Below are 20750 nucleotides of genomic sequence, written 5' to 3'. Positions count from 1 at the left end.
CCGCTTGTGGGAGTGAGTTTCATAGAACGATGAGAGGTTAATGAGAAAGGACTTGTCCTTGCAGAAGCCATGCTGACTTTGCTTCAGCAGGGCTTGTTCTATATGTGTGGTTGTTTTAACTAGACTTTCAACCAGCTTTCCCAGGATGGATTTTACACTCACTGTAATTTCCAGCATCTCCCCTGGATCCCCTTTTGAAAACTGGCATTACAACGGCTACCTTCCGGTCCTCAGGTACGGAGGCTGGTCTGAGAGGCAAGTTACATGTTTTTGTTAGAAGATAAGCATTTTCACATGTGAGTTTTTTGAGAACTCTCAGGTGGAGGACATTAGGACCTGGCAATTTCTCCATTTTTCTTTTATCTATTAGGCCTAGAACAGGCATAGGTAAAGTCGGCCCTCCAGATGTTTTGGGACTACAACTCCCATCATCCCTAGTTAACATGACCAGGGGTCAGGGATGATGGGAGTTGTAGTCCCAAAACATATGGAGGACCAAGTTTGCCTGTGCCTGGCCTAGAACTTCATCTTTCATCACTACTATCTGCCTCAGTTCCTGATGTTGCCCTTTAGAAAATGGGATGCCCAGAATGGCAAGCAGTCACATTTCCAAGAGTGGCTGTCCCAAGGATTTGTACAGAGAGCCTTGCAAAAACAGCCTGCCTTATTTTCAATCAAGGTTAAGGGGAGGGGCTCCAGTCCCTGTGGCACTTTGTTCCTCAGCCACGACCAACAAAGTAATCCTATTCACACTTACTGGCAGCATGGGCCATTGCACTTAATGAGAAATGGCTCAAAGTAAACATGCATAGGGTTGGCCGGCATATTATGCCAAATAAGCACGCCTCTGCTGATCAGATTAATTTGCAGCAAATACAATTAGCTGCATCGTTTATACAGATTACATAAATCAGCTGCCCTTGGAACAGAATCTGGGTTTCCTTTTGCTGGGTTTGAATTTATCTCTCTCTCTCTTTAAATGTGAGGTATATATGGTTCTGGTGCTAGTGGAGACTCTTGAGAGTCCCATGGACTGCAAGAAGATCAAACCTCTCCATTCTGAAGGAAATCAGCCCTGAGTGCTCACTGGAAGGACAGATCGTGAAGCTGAGGCTCCAATACTTTGGCCACCTCATGAGACGAGAAGACTCCCTGGAAAAGACCCTGATGTTGGAAAAGATGGAAGGCACAAAGAGAACGGGACGACAGAGAACAAGATGGTTGGGCAGTATTCTTGAAGCTACCAGCATGAGTTTGACCAAACTGCGGGAGGCCATGGAAGAGGAGAAGAAGAAGAGTTTGGATTTGATATCCCGCCTTTCACTCCCTTTAAGGAGTCTCAAAGCGGCTAACATTCTCCTTTCCCTTCCTCCCCCACAACAAACACTCTGTGAGGTGAGTGGGGCTGAGAGACTTCAAAGAAGTGTGACTAGCCCAAGGTCACCCAGCAGCTGCATGTGGAGGAGCGGAGACGCGAACCCGGTTCCCCAGATTACGAGACTACCGCTCTTAACCACTACACCACACTGGCTCTGACCAGAGCCTGGTGTGCTCTGGTCCATGGGGTCACAAAGAGTCGGACACGACTAAACGACTAAACAACAACAACAAACAAAATATATGGTTCTAGCAGAAAAAGGACCAGCCCTGCCATTAGGCGGAATGAGACAACTGCCTCAGGTGGCAAATACCGATGAGCAGGAACAGCAGCCCCCAGCCAGTCCTGCTGAGCTCCCAAAGCCATCCTCCTCTGTTGCCAACACCGCCTCTTCTGAGGCCCAGTAAACTGGGGTTGAAGGAAGATTAAACTGCCAGTCCAGATGGCTTCCATTTGTGAATGACAGAGGCCTCCTGTCCTTCATTTCAGGTAGGAAATTGTCTTGGGCTGGCCCCGAGCAGCCATATTTTAAGACTCCCTGAAGAGGGTGCAAGAAAAAAATTACCAGTGAGTGGCAAGGTGAGATGCACACACACACACAAACACACACACACACACACGAACCCTGCGAAGATGCACTTCAGAAGCAATGGGATGTTCGTAAAAGTGTCGCGGGAGATCTTGCCGTGATTGGATTAGTGAGGCATGCTGGTGGTGAGGAAATAACAGGGTGAGAGAATACGATGCTGTCTGTTGAAGTGTTTTGCACTTGGAAAAGCGCTACCGACTTGAACAACAACATTGCAGCCCCAGCTAAGGGCAACGCTTAGCAGCTCCCTGTCAGTACCTTGAAAAAGCTGTAGGAGGAAAACGCACACGGCCGTACCATAAGGAGCTTAAATAAAACATCACCAAAGACTGGGGATGTGATAAAAAAAAAATTAAAAATTGGGGAAATATACACAAGGAACTGAAAAACAATGTTTAAAACAACAATTGGTAAGAAGCCGGAAACATTCCTTTTTAGGAATTATAACAAATGACATCCCCAAAGACACAAAGATAATCTTTTTATATGCAACAGCCGCCGCAAGGTTATTGATTGCAAGAAAATTGGAAATCAGAAGAAGTACCAACATTGAAAGATGGGCAACATAATTTTTTTTTTTAAATGATTGGATTAGCAAAAATGACGGCAACAATTAGAATGCAATCTAATCAAAATCTCAAAGAGGAATGGAAATGTGTAGAAGAATACATGACCAAAAGATGCTCCAACAAGAATTTATTGATATGTATAGGCGGATTTCACAAAGCTAAGCTAAGCTAAGCAGATATATAAGATTGAATGTTTAATTATTAAGATACAGAATTACAATCTCAATAATAAAGCTACAAAATGATAACAAGGAAGTCACGCACGGGTGGAGGGAAGACACAGGGCGAGAAATAAGAAATGAATAAATGTTGGTACATAATGAAATGTGAAAATGTGAATTTACGAATATCATGTATATGTATCATTATGTAAAGATTTCATATATGTATTGCAACATTATAAATAAATAAATGGGGCGGGAACATCACCAAAGACTCACAATGTAGCAGCTTGGGTAGAGGGGTGCAGTCACTGGCTCCACTGAATATTCAGTTGGGTTGATCTGTGCTTTGAGAGGGTAAAAAAAAAACTTCCCCACATGCCCCCAAGCTTCTCTGTCTTCTCTGCTCTCACTCTTTTCCAGAGATATCCTTTTCATGGAGAAAGGTTTGCCATGTGTTGGAGGGTCTATAAAGGCTTTAGGAACTCCCTTTAGCAGGCAATGATCCACAGCACACATTATTTCCTGTACAGCAGGAGGGGAAAAACCTTTTCAACCTGAGAGCCACATTTCCCTTCTGGGAAACCTTAGAAAGGCTGCATTCTCTCATAAGAGGAGAAGCCCCATCAGTACTGGCACTCTGCCAGCTCTTGAAAATACACCTGTCTAGCCAAACGTTCGGCTGAATTGGTGACTGGGAGCGGCCGCCAAGACCATATAACACCGGTCTTGAAAGACCTAAACTGGCTCCCAGTACGTTTCAGAGCACAATTCAAAGTGCTGGTGCTGATCTTTAAAGCCCTAAACAGCCTCGGTCCAGTATACTTGAAGGAGCGTCTTCACCCCCATCGTTCTGCCCGGACACTGAGGTCCAGCGCCGAGGGCCTTCTGACGGTTCCCTCACTGCGACAATCAAAGCTACAGGGAACCTGGCAGAGGGCCTTCTCGGTAGTGGCACCCACCCTGTGGAATGCCCTCCCACCAGATGTCAAAGGGAAAAACAACTACAGTGCTACCGCGTGTTACAGACACTTCCGGTTACAGACTCCGCTAAACCAGAAATAGTGCTTCAGGTTAAGAACTTTGCTTCAGGTTGAGAACAGAAATCATGCAGAAGCGGCGCAGCGGCAGCAGGAAGCCCCATTAGCTAAAGTGGTGCTTCAGGTTAAGAACAGTTTCAGGTTAAGAACAGACCTCCAGAATGAATTACCCAGGGTACCACTGTATTTTAATATTCTGTTGGAAGCCACCCAGAGTGGTTGGGGAAACCCAGCCAGATGGGCAGCGTATAAATAAATTACTATTACTATTACTATTATTATTATTATTATTATTATTATTATTATTATTACTACTACTACTACTACTACTACTTGTGGTTTTATTATGTTAACTGTTTCTTAAACATTTTAACCATTATGTATTTGAACTGTTTGCTTCGTTATATCTTTTAATTGGGGGTATTTTAATGTCACTGCGTATTTTAATTGAGAACCGACTTTTGAGCTGTAAACCTGCGCAGGGCCAGAGGCAAAAGTGGGTGGAACGATTAATGTAATTTTTGCATTTCCTTGGAAATCAGGCTAGTCTCTACAGTCTCTTACACACCAATAGCTCTACCCTCTTTCCAGGTAAGCAAGAGACACCGTCACAGCTCAAGCCATGCAATCAATGGGGATGCAAAGCAGAGGGAGTGGGGAAGTGGTTGGGGAGGATCCCAAGGGCCAGTTAGGGAGAATCAGAGGGCCGCATTTGGACTCTGGATCCAAGGTTTTCCCCTCCTTCTTTGAAAGATTATTTGCTAGGAAAATAGGGGTCTACCTAACAACTATCCCTGCATGCTCATTCCTGTACTCCCTGCTGTCTTAAAACTGTTGAAATAATCTCTGTCTTGGTTTTAAAGGGGATGGAGAGATGAGGAGGAGGAAAGCTGTATCACTATCGAGCCAAATTGCCTTTTATGTAACTGGATGTGCTCTGGAAATTTTAGGGGCATTTTCACACCCGATGCTTGAATTGCCTCCGAGCCTCTCTGGTGCAATCCATGCAAATGCGAGACCGCTGTGAAAGCAAAACAGGAAGCACAAGAGAGGCATTTGCAATCCAAATAGATCTATAGGTTTTACAATCATATTATGAGCCAATTTGAAAGAGAGTGCGCTTAAAGCCCTATGTGTGAACAGGGCTTCAGGGAATATCAACTCTGCGGAGTTAAACTGGCTTAAGAATAATTGCTTCTCCGCAGGGAACCCTGAGAGTTGTAGTTACAGATAGGTAGCCATGTTTGGTCTGCCATAGTCAAAATAAAAAAATTCCTTCCAGTAGCACCTTAAAGACCAACTAACTTAGTTCTTGGTATGAGCTTTCGTGTGCATGCACACTTCTTCAGATATCTGAAGATATCTGAAGGTATCTGAAGAAGTGTGCATGCACACGAAAGCTCATACCAAAAACTAACTTAGTTGGTCTTTAAGGTGCTACTGGAAGGAATTTTTTTATTTTGACTGAGAGTTGTAGTTCTTGGAGCAGGGAGGACACAAAAGTGACTTTGGCAAAGAATTATCAGTTCCTTCAAAGAACTACAATTCCCAGGAGTCTTTGTGGGGGAACCATGCTAGTTTTGTCCTAGAATTGTAGAGTTGGAAGGGGCCCTGAGGATCATAGACCTCAATCCCCTGTGATGCAGGAATATGCGGTGTCCAATATGGGGATCGAACCTGCAACCTTGGCATTATCAGTGCCCATGCTCTAACCAACTGAGCTATCCAGGCTGTAGGGATCACAAGCAGATAATGCTCATGAAACCCTTTGAACTCTTAAAAGCACTGTGCAAACATAGCAGACTATGAAGGTCCTATGAAAGACCTATGAAGGTCTGCATAGTTAAAGCTATGGTTTTCCCAGTAGTGATGTATGGAAGTGAGAGCTGGACCATAAAGAAGGCTAATCGCCGAAGAATTGATGCTTTTGAATTATGGTTCTGGAGGAGACTCTTGAGAGTCCCGTGGACTGCAAGAAGACCAAACCTATCCATTCTGAAGGGAATCAGCCCTGAGTGCTCACTGAAAGGACAGATCCCGAAGCTGAGGCTCCAAGACTTTGGCCACCTCATGAGAAGAGAAGACTCCCTGGAAAAGACCCTGATGTTGGGAAAGATGGAGGGCACAAGGAGAAGGGGATGATAGAGGACAAGATGGTTGGACAGTGTTCTCAAAGCTACCAGCATGAGTTTGACCAAACTGCGGGAGGCTGTGGAAGACAGGAGTGCCTGGCGTGCTCTGGTCCATGGGGTTACGAAGACTCGGACACGGCTAAACGACTAAACAACAACAGGTTCAGCTTCCTTGATGGAAGGAGGGTGGCTTGGCACTTGGGGGGCTTCCTATGCCAGTGGGCCTCCACAGCGTCATTTACCAGTGACGCTGCTTCTCTGATCAGAGCCAGGCAGCTGCCATTTTGATTTACCCACAATGCCCCTGAGGTAGCATCACTCCAACACACCACAAGAAATAAAGATGGCCGCCAACGGTGGGAGATGCCCATTCAGTACCCCACAATTCCCTGGAGTGCCACTACCATCAGAGGCACAGTGGGAAAGTAAAAATGGCAGCTGCCTGGCCACATAGCACTGAGTACCTCAAAAATAAAATGAATAAAGAGTGCACCAGCAAGCAATGGTGGTAGGCCTTGCCCAAGTTGCTGGGCCCAAGGGTACCATGTGATGAGGCAAGGCATAACAGTGCTGAAACTGATTATAAGCATTTTTTTAAAAAAATTATTTCATTTATATCCCACATTTTCTCCAAGGAGCTCCATCTCCTCGTTTTAATCCCTACAACAGCCTTGTGAGGTAGGTCAGGCTGAGACCTGCCCAAGGTTACCCAGTGAGGCCGAGTGGGGGCTTGAACCCTGGTCTCTCAGGTCTTAGTCCAACACTCTAACCACTGTGCCACACTGACTCTCTAAAAACATGGAAAATATTGGATCCCAATACACGGAGCCACACACAAGCACATGCTTACTGCACAAATACACACTGATTTCCCCTGTCTGGGGAACTCCAGAAATTCCATGGGGCTAGTGGGAGGGTTTTTAGAAAAGTTTTTATTAAAGATTTTCTTGCGTAACATACAAATGAACAGGGGTTGATGGGAGTTGTAGTCCAAAAGACCTGGAGGGGACCATATTGAGAAGGTCAACATAAAAGGTCTTTGTACATTGCAGTGAAGAAGAAGAAGAAGAAGAAGAAGAAGAAGAAGAAGAAGAAGAAGAAGAAGAAGAAGAAGAAGAAGAGTAGTAGTAGTAGTAGTAGTAGTAGTTTGGATTTGATATCCCGCTTTATCACTACCTGAAGCAGTCTCAAAGCGGCTAACATTCTCCTTTCCCTTCCTCCCCCACAACAAACACTCTGTGAGGTGAGTGGGGCTGAGAGACTTCAGAGAAGTGTGACTAGTCCAAGGTCACCCAGCAGCTGCATGTGGAGGAGCAGGGAATCAAACTCAGTTCACCAGATTACGAGTTCACCACCACTCTTAACCACTACACCACACTGAGTATCAAGGCTCTTTCATGAGGACCAACACAAGTCCGTCTGTACAAAAGTACCGATAAACGTTTCCAGACTCAATTGAAATTTAATTTATTTTGACCTACTGCCAAAAAATTAAAAACAAAGTTGCATCTGAAAACGAACAGAAGCACCGTCTGTTGTCCAATTCAGTGGTTAACAAAGGGCCTGCCTCTCTGTTTCAGCAAGCCAAAAGCCAAATCCATATTTATCATTTAAAAACAACAGTGAAGGGAGAAAAATAGTTAATAAACTCCGTCTTGCTTTTTAAAAAAGAAAGAAAAATGCCTAAATCTGTTCTCAGTTAAGAGCTCTTTAATTGCTGCAAACATTCCCTTGAAAATCCCCCACAGGCCAATTCTGACCAGCTCTTTCCCAGGGCTGCCCGACTACGAATCACTTGGTTTTAGTGAGGAAAATATTTTTTCTTCGGATACAATGGCCCTGAAATTGAGACTCGTGAGAACTCCGTGAGCATGCTGGGGGGGTGGGGAAAGAACTGCAGCCGTGGATTTCAAACTGCTTTCCAAGGAATTCTTACCAAGCAATATTGGAGAGACGGATAATAGGGAGTGAGTTTCTGTAAAGGAGAGCTTGATCTTCCAACATTCCCTGCTCTCGGAATGTAGGTAAGGAGGACAGTCCCCTTTCAGGGAGGATAAGAGCACAAGTGGCTTCTACCCAAGATGGCTAAGCTGTACCTCCACTGTTGGAGGCAGTATGCTGGGGAATCACAAATGAGGAGTAGCTTGCTGTGCTCAGTTTTTGCTTAAGAGCATGGGTAGGCAAACTAAGGCCTGGGGGCCAGATCCAGCCCAATCGCCTTCTAAATCCGGCTCGCGGACAGTCCGGGAATCAGCGTGTTTTTACATGAGTATAAAGGGACACAGGTGGCATCCCTAGGGCTTGCCAATCAGAAGGTTCCCAGGGCTTGCCAATCAGAAGGTCGGCGGTTCGAATCCCCGCGATATTGTTCGGTCACTGCTCCTGCCAACCTAGCAGTTCAAAAGCACGTCAAAGTGCAAGTAGATAAATAGGTACCACTCCAGGGGGAAGGTAAACAGCGTTTCCGTGCACTGCTCTGGTTCGCCAGAAGCGGCTTGGTCATGCTGGCTACAAGACTCGGAAGCTATCTGCGGACAAACACCAGCTCCCTCAGCCTATAGAGCAAGATGAGCGCCGCAACCCCAGTCGTCCATGACTGGACCTAATGTTCAGGGGTACCTTTACCTTTACATGAGTAGAATGTGTCCTTTTATTTAAAATGCATCTCTGGGTTATTTGTGGAGCATAGGAATTCGTTCATTTCCCCCCAAAAAATAGTCTGGCCCCCCACAAGATCTGAGGGACAGTGGACCGGCCCCATGTTGAAAAAGTTTGCTGACCCCTTCCTAAGATTTTCCCAAAGGCATCTGGTTGGCCACGGTGAGAAGAGAATTCTGGACTTGATGGGTCTTTGGCCTGATCCAGCAAAGCTCTTTTTATGTGACATTTTGGGAGTGGTCCTGCCATGCACCCATGTTTGTACGGCATAATGGCGAAGCCCAGTAGCTCGCTACAGGCAACTCCTCACTTCTGCAGGGCTTATGTTCCACACACACCCCGTGCGCATAAGTGAAATCGTGTAAAGTGGGGAATACAGTGGTGCCCCGCAAGACGAATGCCTCGCAAAACAGAAAACCCGCTAGACGAAAGGGTTTTCCATTTTGGAGGTGCTTTGCAAAACGAATTTCCTATGGGCTTGCTTCGCAAGACGAAAATGTCTTGCGAGTTCCTGCAGGGTTTTTTTCCTTTCCCCCCCCTTTTCCCCAAGCCAGTAAGCCGCTTATCAGCTGATCCGCTAAGCCGCTAAACCGCTTATCAGCAGATCCGCTAAGCCGCTAATGGGCTTGCTTCGCAAGACGAAAATACCGCAAGACGAAGAGACTCGGGGAACGGATTCTTTTCGTCTTGCGAGGCACCACTGTACACTCTAAACACCCTTTCAAAGCCCTCTCTTCTGCTTCCTCTGCAATCCATACCCAAAGTACCGTATCTAAAAATATCCACAACTAGAATGGAAGCTCTGAGGCTGGCTGGAGGCTTTGCGGGAGAGCAACGGCCACGGCTGCACTACCTTGCGCGCCAGCTGTTAAGCAGGGAGGCTGAGCAGCCTAAACAAAGCCTCGCTGTGCCTCCAGTCTCTTTGAGGCATCCTCTGTCCTCACTGATGTCCTATTGGGGCTCTGAGAAGGACCTTCCCACGAGCCACAAGGACTTTCCAGCTCTCTCCCGCCATTTCTAGGTTTGAAATCAAGTATTTAATTATTTCCTGGTGCCATGTGTATGCACGGTTTCGCAAGAGAGAGCTGAGAGTTTGTCTGGACCCTGAGTGAGAACCCAGAGGCTGAGAGAGAAGGTGTGTCAGAAGGAAAATGAAATATTAATGAATTATGTATATATTTGTCATTTATATGTAACTGTGTGTTTTTGTGATACTTTTGTTTAAGATGTCTGTTGTTGCTTCAGTTTTCTGTACACCACTTTAGAGATATTTTTAATCAGCAGGAAAGAAATGAAATAGTCGTCATCCTCAATCGTCACTCACATCGCCAACTTCCCCAGCAGCTCACCCTTTTCCCCCGTTGGGGAAATAGAGATTGCTGGAGGGAAAAAGAAAGAGCTGAAGATCAAAAGAAAGAAGTCAGGACAGAGATGGCTGCAGCAGATCCAGACTCCAGGGGGAATAGAAGCTGAGCTGAAATGGCTGAAAGTTCCACTGCCAATAGACCAGAAGGAGTTGAAACTGCTTTATTGATACGTAATGGTTAAGTAGCAAAACTAGCTCCTTGCAACTTCCCATAACTAGCACAAGCTGAATAAATTATGCAAAGTATGCGATAATGTGAGCATTTAGTTCCATTCAATAATTTAAAATAAGACGAGGATTCCATCTTTTCTTGGCAGAGAATTAAAAATGTCTGGATGCAGGAGTGTAGATTCTCTCTTTCTCCACCCCACCACAAGTTGTGAGAAGAAGGTGCTCTCATTCAGGCAGGCTTCTGACGCTCTTTGATGCCTTTAGAAGTTAGACACCAATCAATTTGATGGCCAGAGCAGAAAATCCAAATGGGAGCTCCTCCAGGTGTGGGGATCATGAAACCGTAATAAACTAAATAACTGACATTTTGCTGCCTTTTAATTCTGCTCTGAAATCCGCTGCCTAAGAATTCACCTCTGCCTAAAAGTAGGGCAAGTCCAGGGTTTCGCTCAAACAGCCTGATGCCAGAATTCAGTTCCTGTGGGTTCCAGCTGAAAAAAATCCCTGGTCTCAATTCAGAAGTATTCAAGCTATTCCCTATATATATATATACACAGACGTATATATACAGTCGTACCTTAGAAGCCAAATGGAATCCGTTCCAGAAGTCGTTCGACTTCCAAAATGTTTGGACACCAAGCTGCGGCTTCTGATTGGCTGCAGGAAGATCCTGGAAAAGACCCTGGTGTTGGGAAAGATGGAGGGCACAAGGAGAAGGGGACGACAGAGGACGAGATGGTTGGATAGTGTTCTCGAAGCTACCAGCATGAGTTTGACCAAACTGTGGGAGGTAGTGGAAGACAGGAGTGCCTGGCGTGCTCTGGTCTAGGGGGTCACGAAGAGTCGGACATGACTAAATGACTAAACAACAACAAGAACTCTGCATTTCCTTAGAGCAGGGATGGGGAAAACGCTTGCCTGGGACCCTGGAGAGTCAACACCAGCCAAATTAGGCAATACTGAGCTATGTCCCTGGCAGTGCAGTGCCTTCACTAGAAAAAAGAGGGGGCTCCCCTTTATTGCAAGCCCACCCCCCATGGGCTAGACCTGTTCATCGCCATCTCATGGTTAATGGAATCTTGGCCTTCTTTTCCCTGCTCTTGTTTTAGGTAGTCAGCTAGTTGCTTTCTGGGAGAGCCAGAGACCAAGAGAGCCAAAAAGGACTTGTGGGAAAATGCCAAGCATATCAATTATTTGGGGAGGGTGGGTGGGAATCATCTCCCTAGACAGAGCTGACAGCTTTTACGCCGGCAACTACACTGTAATCACTTTTTAAGTAACCCAGAATTATAGGTTAGATGCTGGCAGAGGGAAGCAGATAGAATCTTAGCCAGGGAGTCTGCAAGAATCTCAAAGCTAGGAGTGGGAAAGGCTCTTCACCTCTAACTCAGAAACTTTTCCAGGCCAAGGGCTGCATTTCCTTCTAAGCAATCTTCCCAGGGCCACACGCACGTGGTGGGTGGGGACAGAGGCAAAAGTGGGCAGAGCAATGGATGCAAATTTTTAGCAAGGTGGACAACAGTGTGTCTGTATGTTTGTGGCTGAAGACGGGAGACGGCACGTCCACTGAACTGAACGTCCATATTGATTTCTAATTGTATTTTTATGGCTCCTTCCATTTCTTACATTGCAGTTCACTACATTGTGTGGAGGTAGCGCTCCGCTTTGTGAAGGCAAACCTCGCACCAGACATGCAACAGTATGTCAAGGAGCATTGCACCTGCTTTCCCTGACCTTTTGCTTTCTCGGCTAGAAAACAGGGTTTTCCCCCGACTGTTTGTCCTCTCACAGATTTGTTTACTAGACATAACGCTTGGCTGGAGCATGACCAGGGATGCAGACGTAATCAAGTATCGGGGGGAACATCTGATGGAAAACACCTGCTAACACGTGTATTTGCTAATGCTGGAAATGTGTTTAGATGGAAATATGTTAAGATTGAGGGATGGGGGTGCTGCTGTGGGTTAAACCACAGAGCCTAGGACTTGCCAATCAGAAGGTCGGTGGTTCGAATCCCCGTGACAGTGTGAGCTCCCATTGCTCAATCCCAGCTCCTGCCAACCTAGTAGTTCGAAAGCAGGTCAAAGTGCAAGTAGCTAAATAGGTACCGCTCCGGCGGTAAGGTAAACGGCGTTTCTGTGCGCTGCTCTGGTTCGCCAGAAGCGGCTTAGTCATGCTGGCCACATGACCTGGAAGCTGTACACCGGCTCCCTCGGCCAATAAAGCGAGATGAGTCCTGCAACCCCAGAGTTGGTCACGACTGGACCTAATGGTCAGGGGTCTCTTTACCTATGTTAAGTTCAGGGTGGTTTCACTACTGTTTCCAATTGTTGACATCTGCTAATAAAAGGAGCCTCTGCAAAGCTAGTCAGCAGCTTGCTTGGAGCATACTTGCCAGCATGCTTCTGCCCAGCTCACCTGCATTCAACCTCCTGTCGTCTCCATTATTCCTACACATCGCCCTTTGAATTCTATGGAATTATGACTGTAATATAATTAGAACATGTTCAGAAGTGGGCAACCAAGATGATCAAGGGTCTGGAAACCAAGCCTTATGAGGAACAGATGAAGGAGCTGGGTATGGTTAGCCTGGAAAAGAGGGACTGAGAGGAGATATGATAGCTGCCTCCATAAATCTCAAGTGCTGGCACATGGAAGAGGCAGCAAGCTTGTTTTCTCCTGCTCCGGAGGGTAGGACTCAAACCAAGGGCTTCAAGTTACAAGAAAGGAGATTTTGACTAAACATTAGGAAGAATTTTCTGACAGTAAGAGCTGTTCGACAGTGAAATAGTCTTCCTTGGAGGTTGTGGACTCTCCTTCCCTGCAGGTTTTTAAGCCTAGGCTGGATGGTCTTCTGTCATGGATCCCTCAGCTGAGATCTCTGCATTGCAGGGGGTTGGGCTGGAGGACTCTTGCGATCCCTTCCAACTCTACAATTCTATGATTCTATGAATAAAATTCAATCAGTCAGAAATATAAGAAGCCATAAAATACAATTAGCAAGCATGCAGCATATTGAATGGTGTGTTGCAATGGATACAACATGCAGGAAATATCATCCAGTGGTTTGCCAAGATCCTCCATTACAGTGGTACCTCGGGTTACATACGCTTCAGGTTAGAGACGCTTCAGGTTACAGACTCCGCTAACTCAGAAATATTACCTCGGGTTAAGAACTTTGCTTCAGGATGAGAAGAGAAATCGTGCAGCGGCGGTGCAGCGGCAGCAGGAGGCCCCATTAGCTAAAGTCGTGCGTCAGGTTAAGAACAGTTTCAGGTTAAGAACGGACCTCCAGAACGCATTAAGTTCTTAACCCGAGGTACCACTGTAATTTGTAAGTGGTCCATTGGGGTTTGGGTGAAATTTGGGAACCAGTGAGCTACTCTTTCTACTCACAAGCCTCTCGGTCCTCCATCCAGGTGAGCAATTGGCCTCATCGAAAAGGCCACTTTCCAGCCAAACACTCAAAGAGGGCATGAAATGAGGCTGGTGGCAGATCTGGCCTGAGGAGAGTCCTATGGGCCAAACAGAGATGCTTGAAAATATGTACTTGATCTTTGTAGGGAAAGATCTGCCAAAAAAGTTGAAAAACATCTTCATGTATGCGACAACGGCCACAAGAGTTTTAATAGCACAAGGATGGAAGACTGAAGAAACCCCAACTAAAGAATCATGGCAAGAAAAATTGATGGACTATGCAGAACTGGCAAAACTGACATACAAACTACGGGACAAGGATAACTGTGACTTTAAAGATGAATGGGAACCCTTTACAAAGTACGGTATTTGAAGACTCAACAAAGCGAACTGGACTCCTTGGCTGGTTTTGAATAAACATTCACAAACTTTTTATTGATAATAATCAGCTAAATAGTTTGAGGATCTATACAACTGTGTAACATGCAGAAAACAGCATTTTTAGAGAAATCAAAGACTGCAACTGAGGGAAGTCGGGGGTGGGGATGGGTGGGTTCTGTGGGGGGGAGGGGAGGGAGGAAAAATGGGGGGGAATAAGGATGGTCTGTCTCTGGATAATATGTTTTGTTTAATTTTATAAATAATAATAATAATTTTTTATTTATATCCCGCCCTTCCCAGCCGAAGCCGGGCTCAGGGCAGCTAACAACAATAAAATAATACAACATTCTAAAATCATTACATTATAAAATTAATTCAAATCAAATTGATGGCAACCATTGGGCTAGAGTTCTGTGAAGATTGCCAAAGGAGGGAGTCAGGCTGTGCCCTGGCCAAAGGCCTGGTGGAACAGCTCTGTCTTGCAGGCCCTGTGGAAAGATGTCAAGTCCCGCAGGGCCCTAGTCTCTTGTGACAGAGCGTTCCACCAGATCAGAGCCACAGCCGAAAAAGCCCTGGCTCTGGTTGAGGCCAGCCTAACCTCTCTGTGGCCTGGGACCTCCAAGATGTTTTTGTTTGAAGACCATAAGTTCCTCTGTGGGGCATACCAGGAGAGGCGGTCCCATAGGTACGAGGGTCCTAGGCTGTATAGGGCTTTAAATGTCAAAACCAGCACCTTAAACCTGACCCTGTACTCCACCAGGAGCCAGTGCAGCTGGTATAGCACCGGGTGAATGTGATCTTGCAGCGAGGACCCCGTAAGGAGTCTCGCCAGGGCATTCTGCACTCACTGGAGTTTCTGGGTCAGTCTCAAGGGCAGCCCCACGTAGAGCGAGTTACAATAATCCAGTCTGGAGGTGACCATCGCGTGGATCACAGTGGCTAGGTCAAGGTGAGAAAAGTAGGGAGTAATTTTGAATAAAAAGTTATTAAATGAAAATATGTACTTTGATCTTCAGGCCTGAGGTTGTCCACTCTTGTCCCCTGCTCTGCTCTTGTGCCATTGCTATCCCAATAGGGGAAAGAGCATGGCTCCACGCACTGGCCCCACCCCTTCTGTCATGTCCCCGTCACCTGCCCTTGTCAGGAGTGATAAGCCAGCACTTCGGCTCATGAACTGGACCAGTGGCTCACGAGGAGATCCTTACTCCCTCCCCTCCGCTGCTCACGGAGAATTCAAGCCGTCTTGCCGACAGATGCAAAGAGGTAGCAATTGATCAAAACCATTCTGCGTGCAATAGATAGCCATTGAACGAAAGGTCCTCCTTATCTCTGAAGGAAAAGTTGCTCCTGCCAAACGCAGATACCACTGAGGTGCAAATTAAGCTTGGAATCTCAAGCGGAAAGACAAAAAATTGCTTTCCTCACGTTTTAAGCAACCTGGAACCGCCCCAAAATGCCTGTCTGTAAACAGGGTAGTATCTCAGGTGCCTGTCTTGCAAAGGAATTTGAACTTTGCCCAAGGTGACAGGAGATCCTCCTACCCTTGCTCATTTGCCCTCACAACAACATATCTGCCCCCCCCTTTAAAATACCGTATTTTTCGCCCCATAGGACGCACTTCCCCCCTCCAAAAATGGAGGGGAAATGTGTGTGCATCCTATGGGGCGAATGCAGGCTTTTGCTGAAGCTTGGAGAGTGAGAGGTGTCGGTGTGCACTGACCCCTCTCACTCTCCATGCTTCAGGAAGCTATCCACAAGCCTTGGAGAGCTGCCTGCACCCCGAAGCCTGAGGGCGTGCTGAGCTCAGCGCCCCCCAGGCTTTGGGCTTCGCGCAGCTCTCCCACATCTTGTGGAGAGCTGCCTGTTCTGGGGGCTGGGGTCGGGGGAAGCCCCGCGCCTGGGGGGGGAATAAAAATGTTTTTCTTTATTTCCCCCCCAAAAAAACTGGGTGCGCGCTGTGGGCCGGTGCGCCCTATGGGCCAAAAAATACGGTACATACACGCCTATGAGAATCAAAAGCAGACTTAAAGCGTAGCTTTCAGCCTTGCTTTGCGCTTCAGACGTCATCTCATTTTCACACCCACTCATGCAGCATCTTTTGGTGAGGAACATCACAGCACAATGTGTCAGAGCGAGAGGCCTGATGTAAAAATAAGAGTTCTTCTGCCTAGCTCCCTTGGTTGAGAGTCTAAACTCAAAGCAACCGCACTGGGCAGAGCTTGTGACTCCCAAGAGGAGTCTTGGCCTGCAAGTCTTACCCAAACCTCTGGTATTGATCTCAACACTGACGTGCTCAGAGAAGATCACTGCAGTTGCTGGACAACTCAGTCCTGAGCCACAATAGGTAAACTCTGCATTTCCCCCCTCTATTTTCTCTACTTCATATCAAACTGCTAGAATCTAGGTGCTCTTATTTCTTTAGATTAGGCGTATTAACATGTTATTCTGTTAGCAGCGAGGAGATCAAGGAGTGAACCAGGAAAGAGAAAGATAATCTGTGCAGACAAGTTCAACATCACAATTTTCAGAAGAAAAACGCATCTCTATCCTTTGGGCTACAGTTTCAGCACTAAAGGGATCAAGAGGACTAGGGGAGTTTTGCTCAAAGGCATCTATCTGCCTTCTGACATTGTTTCACAAGCATAGGAGCCACTCCCAAAGAGTTTCGAACCACACAAGGCAAATTGCTTAGCATCTTCTCCTATCCCATATGACCCAATCCAGACCCTGAAATCATCATAGACTGGAAGTGTCCACCGAGACCACATACAGTAACACTGGTCCTGACAGACCTACATTGGCATTTCCAAGCACAATTCAAAGTGCTGGTGCTGACCTTTAAAGCCCTAAATCAGGGGTAGGCAACCTAAGGCCCGTGGGCCGGATGTGGCCCAATTGTCTTCTCAATCCGGTCCATGGACAGTCCAGGAATCAGCGTATTTTTACATGAGTAGAATGTGTCCTTTTATTTAAAATGCATCTCTGGGTTATTTGTGGGGCATAGGAATTCATTCATTTTTTCCCCAAAAAAATTTAGTCCGGCCCACCACATGGTCTGAGGGACGGTAGACTGGCCCATGGCTGGAAAAGTTTGCTGACCCCTGTCCTAAGTGGCCTCAACCCAGTATACCTGAAGGAACATCTCCACACCCATCGTTCAGCCCGGACACTGAGGTCCAGCTCCAAGGATCTTCTGGTGGTTCCCTCACTGTGAGAAGCAAAGTTACAGGAAACCAGGCAGAGGGCCTTCTCGGTGGTGGCACCCGCCCTGTGGAACACTCTCCCATCAGATGTCAAGGAAATGAATAACTACCTGACTTTTAGAAGACATCTGAAGGCAGCCCTGTTTAGGGAAGTTTTTAAAGTTTGGTGTTTTATTGTGCTTTTGGTGTTCCCATTAGGAGCTGCCCAGAGTGGCTGGGGAAACCCAGCCAGATGGGTGGGGTATTATTATTATTATTATTATTATTATTATTATTATTATTATTGAATCACAGACTCATAGAGCTGGAAGGGACCCTGAGGGTCATATAGTCCAACTCCCTGCAATGCAGGAATCTCAGCTAAAGCATCCATAATAGATGGTCATCTAACCTCTCTTAAAAACCTCCAAGGTACAAGAGTCCACAACCTTCCAAGGGAGTCCATTCCACTGTCAAACAATTCTTACTGTCAGAAAACTCTTCTGGTTAAATATATATTGTAATAAATCATCTGAGGCCCTTCTTCATGTGCCTCCTCCATGAGAGGTCCAGAGAGGGCGGTAACAAAATGCGATAGGAATTTTGAGGTCTTATATATATGTTAAATGTTCATAAGTGTACCAACCAAGCACATACATAGATCAACACAGGAAGACTGACCTGAAACCATTTTTTTATTCCCAAACTGACCAAATGTTTTCTCTGCAAGGTCAAAGGAAAATGGAAAAGCCTCCCCATTGTCTTTCCCTTCACAAATCCTGTCTTAAGGGCACATGTAATATATGAATAGGGTGTGAGCCTGTGACCTGGTTCAGGAACTAAGTATTTATCATTACAAAAGACTGGCCAGGCTCCCCAGGCAATCCAATCAAGTGACCATTAAATAGGTAACCTGGCAGCCAGGAGGTAAACAAAGCACTCAGATTTCTGCTGTAGACCGCCCTTTCTGTGATGTAGGTATGATGTATCTGGGGTGGTAGTCTTGTGCTACACCCCTTCTGTGATGTATGTATGATGTTTCTGCGGGTGGTCTTGGACTCCAGGGAGGAAATTTAAAATGTCTATATAAGGGCAGGAACACTTTTGTTCGGGGTTCCTCCTCCTTTCCTGTGGGTGAGGGGAGCACCCTGTTGCAACAGATCAATAAAGATCAGCTTACTAGCTGCTTTGCTTCTCAATATTCTCTGGTTGGCCTCTGTTATTTTCTCCTACCAATAGGGAACCTAAGTAAGGACTCTATATGGGCTCTTGGATACCCCATAATGGAAAAAAGGGCAGATTTTTGTTTACAACATACAACACTGGTCTTGAAAGACCTACATTGGCTCCCAGTACATTTCTGAGCACAATTCAAAGTGTTGGTGCTGACCTTTAAAGCCCTAAACGGCCTCGGTCCAGTATACCTGAAGGAGCGTCTCCACCTCCATCGTTCTACCTGGACACTGAGGTCCAGCACCGAGGGCCTTCTGGCGGTTCCCTCACTGCGAGAAGCCAAGTTACAGGGAACCAGGCAGAGGGCCTTCTCGGTAGTGGCGCCCAACCTGTGGAACGCCCTCCCACCAGATGTCAAAGAGAACAACAACTACCAGACTTTTAGAAGACATCTGAAGGCAGCCCTGTTTAGGGAAGCTTTTAATGTTTGATGTATCATAGTATTTTAATATTCTTTTGGAAGCCGCCCAGAGTGGCTGGGGAAACCCAGCCAGATGGGCGGGGTATAAATAATAAATTTTTATTATTATTATTATAACAACAGGACTTTTCTCTGGTGGCTCCCTGAATATGAGGCTTGCCTTGCACCTTCATTATTTGATGCCATGCCAAAAAGAAATTCATTTTTTCCCAAGCCTTTGGCTGATTAAAAAAACTATGGACTTTTAAATGTATTTTTGGAAGGGTGTTTCTGGGTGGGTTTTGTTGTTGTTATGCTATTATTTTGTCTTTCGTTTAGTATTTTTATGCTGTAAATTGCCCTGTGAGTGTCACAGGAAGGGCAGTATATAAATCTAATAATGAATAATGAATAGGCATTGCCTAATGAGGAAACAAAATGAAATGTTAATGGGACGGTCAAACACAATTGGCTTCCTTCCTCTTTGCCTCTGAAAGGTTTCTAAGGGGAGGTGGGGACCAAACTCAGAGATCACACTTCATCAAAGTCCAATTCTCCCTCCCTCAGCAAATTTTCAACCCCATTGAAACTGTGGTCCTTTTTCAGCTGGGCAATGACTGGATGAGAGCGACCCAAATGAGGAGTCTGTGAGCAGGGACTGCTACATTTTGGGTTCCTGTTTACTAGCCCTGCTTCAGAGAAAGTGGTGATGTAACAACCAATATCTGTTTCCATGGGAATTGGGAATAAAGCCCAAAGTTGATACTGATCAAGTTTAGCAGTGATAATTCCACAAGTCTAATGTCTCTGAGAGATGATGGTGCAATCCCTAACCTATTGCCAGTGCTCAAGATCTACCTCTTATTTTGTTTTGATGGTGTTGTTGTTGTTTAGTCGTTTAGTCATGTCCGACTCTTCGTGACCCCCTGGACCAGAGCACACCAGGAACTTCTGTCTTCCACTGCCTCCCGCAGTTTGGTCAAACTCATGCTGGTAGCTTCAAGAACACTGTCCAACCATGTCGTCCTCTGTTGTCCCCTTCTCCTTGTGCCCTCCACCTTTCCCAACATCAGGGTCTTTTCCAGGGAGTCTTCTCTTCCCGTGAGGTGAACAAAGTATTGGAGCCTCAGCTTCACGATCTGTCCTTCCAGTGAGCACTCAGGGCTGATTTCCTTCAGAATGGATAGGTTTGATCTTCTTGCAGTCCGTGGGACTCTCAAGAGTCTCCTCCAGCACCATAATTCAAAAGCATCAATTCTTTGGTGATCAGCCTTCTTTATGGTCCAGCTTTCACTTCCATACATCACTACTGGGAAAACCATAGCTTTTACTATACGGACCTTTGTTGGCAAGGTGATGTCTCTGTTTTGATGGTAAAAATAGCAAATTTTAATGGTGTGTTGATTCATATGCAAGCTCCATCAGCATCCTGTTGTGTGGAAATGTGCCTGTGTGCATCGGAACACACCTGAAGGCTCTGAGTGGATTAGAGTGATCAATCGAAAGATCACCAATCCCCTGTCACTCTCATTGCAACACAGAGCCTGAAAACCAGAAGGCTTTGGACTTGTCGACATAAGCCAGCACTGGTTGCTAGATCTAGCCCCTCAGAGAGTTTCCACTGGGGGGTGCAAAATGTCCCCACGCTGCACCATTTGAGAAAGGATAACCTTGAAAACAGCAGCACTAAGCAGGGGGAGACAGCACCACACACACAAAAATAGCAAATATCATTATTCAGCAAAAACTGCAGCAGTTCATAATGCAATATGACAGTGAAACAGGGAACTGGGGATTTAATAAGCAAAGGTGTTCTATTACATGCCGGAGTTCTGGAAGAATGCAGTGCTGCATTTATTCCGGATGCCTCTATCAGAAGATTGCTTGAAGGAATGGCTCAAACATTACAAATTTGCCTGTGTGCTATGGGGAAAGGCCCTCCTAGTGGTGGTGCAGTGAACTGCAGGGGGAGCCTTCTCGGTAGTGGCTCCCCACCTGTGGAACTCCCTCCCCTCTGAGCAAAATCCTACTTTTTGACAAGCTTTCAGCACCACTTGAAAAAAAACACTCATT

General features: G+C 46.0%; 1 protein-coding gene across 2 annotated transcripts in view; it reads right to left on the bottom strand.

Moving 5' to 3' along the window:
* The window catches only part of KCNQ3 (potassium voltage-gated channel subfamily Q member 3), a 162009-nt gene that overhangs the window by 123493 nt on the left and 17766 nt on the right, over window positions 1-20750 (bottom strand). The gene's annotated exons all lie outside the window — the stretch shown is intronic.

The sequence above is a fragment of the Podarcis liolepis genome, assembly GCF_965112155.1.
Source record: "Podarcis liolepis genome assembly, chromosome: 8".
Lineage (NCBI taxonomy): Eukaryota > Metazoa > Chordata > Lepidosauria > Squamata > Lacertidae > Podarcis > Podarcis liolepis.
This window is presented reverse-complemented; position numbering and strand designations above follow the sequence as displayed.